At 44.5% G+C, this 2817-nt stretch overlaps 1 long non-coding RNA gene across 1 annotated transcript; it reads left to right on the top strand.

Moving 5' to 3' along the window:
- Positions 1-476: 476 nt before the first annotated feature.
- LOC128343181 (uncharacterized) lies at positions 477-2529 on the top strand. The gene is made up of 2 exons (XR_008315368.1): positions 477-878; positions 2413-2529. It is a non-coding gene; the product is annotated as an uncharacterized LOC128343181 (long non-coding RNA).
- Positions 2530-2817: the final 288 nt, after the last annotated feature.

Raw genomic sequence — 2817 nt, 5'->3', positions numbered from 1 at the left:
TCTTGTTCTAGAGCAGTGCGGCCCTGGCAGTGAGCTTCCTTACCCCATATCGACATGAAAGGGAAGGCACCTTCCCCAGGGGACTCACAATCTAAAAACAGATCCAATCGAATTGGCCCACGATATTGCAGGAACTGAGGTGAGGAGCCAAATGCTGACGCCCCATAGCTCTGGTGTGGGTCAGCCCCCATTCAAAATGGACTCTGAAACAAGACAAGAGTAAGCTGGCATCTCTGATAAGATGTGGCAGAGTGCAAAACTCAAAGGCATAACCTCAATGCATGTTGGTAAGGATCAGTTGGTCCATAATTATGAGTTCCCCAGTGTTCTGAAAGTGTCTGAAGCTGTTGCCAAAATAGTAATGAGATGTGGAATGTGATTGGTAAGAACAGAGTCAAAAAGTATTCTGGCCACAATCATTGGAGGTGAGACATGCAGATTTCCCTTTAGTCTTCTGATATTTCCAGCAAAAAGAGTGGGATGGTGATTTCTTCACTGGCTCCTCAGTAGTAGAGGATCAAGAAATTATCAAGACATGCTGTACTTTCAGGAAGCAATGCAGTAGACGTGGGACAGGCGAAAAGAAGATTGGAATCTACTGGTGGATCTGTGAAAGATTTGCAATAGATTCCAAAGTTTGGCAGTTGTTAGCAATGAGGGCAAATGAAGTAGACAGGACAAATTGTTCTAATTCTCAATGAAAGAACACTTCACCCTCTTTCAACATGAAAGAAAAGAACACCAAAAAGGAAGCCTTTTGATGCTGCTAAAAATGCTCACAAAAAGTGCCCCTCTTTAAGCTTATCACTAAGTTACTTATTCCCCTCAGAAACTAGGATACTACATTCTGTACTTTCAGCCTCAAAGAGTCTTCAAGGGTAAGCCCACATATATATTATGCACTGCAGTGATCATTATGCAGTAGCTATTATTCATTATGAAAATACAAGCAACAGCTGGATGGGGAAATATGTAAGAGAAACTATGAGCCAACCAGAGGGGGTGTCTGGCTTGATAATGAAAATAGGAATGTGCATGCCATTGGATTTAAACATGAGCTGCCTGCAGCTAGCAAGACAGCAAACAAAATAACATTTGTCATGGCCCAGCCTTTTGCCACCCTTTCCCCCCTCCAGTCGCAACTCAAAAGCAAAGACTGAAGGGATAAAACTGCTCTTATCCAACCCTGGACCCAACTAACAGAGCAGATTGTGGGGAGACTGGCCTAGGCCAAACCACCAAGCTAGAAGCATAAGAGGCCCTGGGCTGGAAGCTGGAACCCACCGAGGAAGGCCCTTTCAAAGTCAGAAACCCCTAAAATCACACCTCGGAAACCCAAACCTACTGCAGAGCTGGCCATCACCACCACCACCCTGTAACATCAGACAACAGGCCATGTTGTCCCTTTAAGGTCAGGACACTCCAGGCATGGAGGCAGGGCTTGGGAGGGGCCTGATCTGAGCTGGAGCAGTACTTAAGAGCTCAGTTTGCTAGCAGACACTGGTGAGTCTGCTTGTTCCTTGGGGCCTCTTTAAGGTATTCCAGTCTCGCTTCCTGCCTCAGCTCTGCTGCAGCCTCACCTCCAGCCTCACCTCCAGCCTAGACTCCACTTTGTTTTGCCTTGCCTCAGTCTTCACCCCAGCCAAATTCTCAACTGTGCTTTACCTCAAGCCTCATGGGGCCAGGTCAGAACTGAACACCATTGACCTGTAGTTTATGAAGCATAAACTACAGGTCAGTATTTGCTTTCACTGTGTTATTTCAGAAAATAAAATTCATAGCTTACATAGCTATGTGCAAGCACTTCACACAAGGGGCCCAACTACACAGACAAGTGCCCACATGATTTGGGTTCCAATGTGCAATCATATTGCCCCAATAATGCATAAACTAGCAACTCATTTATCAACCTTGCCCAGTATCTTGTCTGTTTGACAGTCAAACCCAGATGCTTAAACAACTCCTGGGAGGCAGTTACAGAGTGGGTTACCCTTATGGTTTAACACTTTGGGCATGCCACTATATCTCTTGGCTAACTGGCATAATTGATCTTAGCACTGATAGACACAAATCATCCATTCAACAAACCAGGGCAAGTGCAGAGTCACAAAAAGTGATCAGTGCTGATTATAAAAGACATTCAAAACTCTTGATCCAGTTCGGATCCAAGAATTGTTCCTCACTATCCAGGCAAACAGCCTAGAACAAAAGGATGTGCTTTATGTTATCACAGCCAGCATTACAATGTCCGCTTTTGTCTGAAGGGCTTTCAGTGCTTCTTTTGAAACGAACCTGTTCCTGTTTCTCGGGTTTTAAAAACTCTGTGTCCATGCAGTCATAGCACCCCCTGCTGCTTATTCATTGGAACTTGGGAAATATCATTCTAGAAAATATTTCACTTTTCTTCTTCAGGATTAGATAGCAGTTTCAGAAGACCAGGAGGGCACAACGTCAGACTCGTGAGAAGCTGTCAAATGAATGCCATATGCCCAGTGAATGCCAAATAAATACTCAGATCTTTTCAAAGTACTCGTGGCCTTTGTTTTTATTAGCCAATTTTCTGGAGGCTGAATAATGATTAGATTAAAGTTCAGGAAGAATTGAAAGGGAAGAGTCATTACTGTAGCACACCTCACTGCTGTAAAGATTGCCATAGGTTTGAGGAGAGGGCAACGTTTGCACAGCAGTTAAGCCTCATGTAGGAAAACAGACCTGACTAGCTAGTTACACGTTTGCAACCAAATCCCAAGGCTTGGAGCTGCTGCTGAGGAAAATAACTTGGCCAGGTACAGAGCACTGCAGGAGATTGGGTTGAAA

Source organism: Hemicordylus capensis, chromosome 2, assembly GCF_027244095.1.
Source record: "Hemicordylus capensis ecotype Gifberg chromosome 2, rHemCap1.1.pri, whole genome shotgun sequence".
Taxonomy (NCBI): domain Eukaryota; kingdom Metazoa; phylum Chordata; class Lepidosauria; order Squamata; family Cordylidae; genus Hemicordylus; species Hemicordylus capensis.
This window is presented reverse-complemented; position numbering and strand designations above follow the sequence as displayed.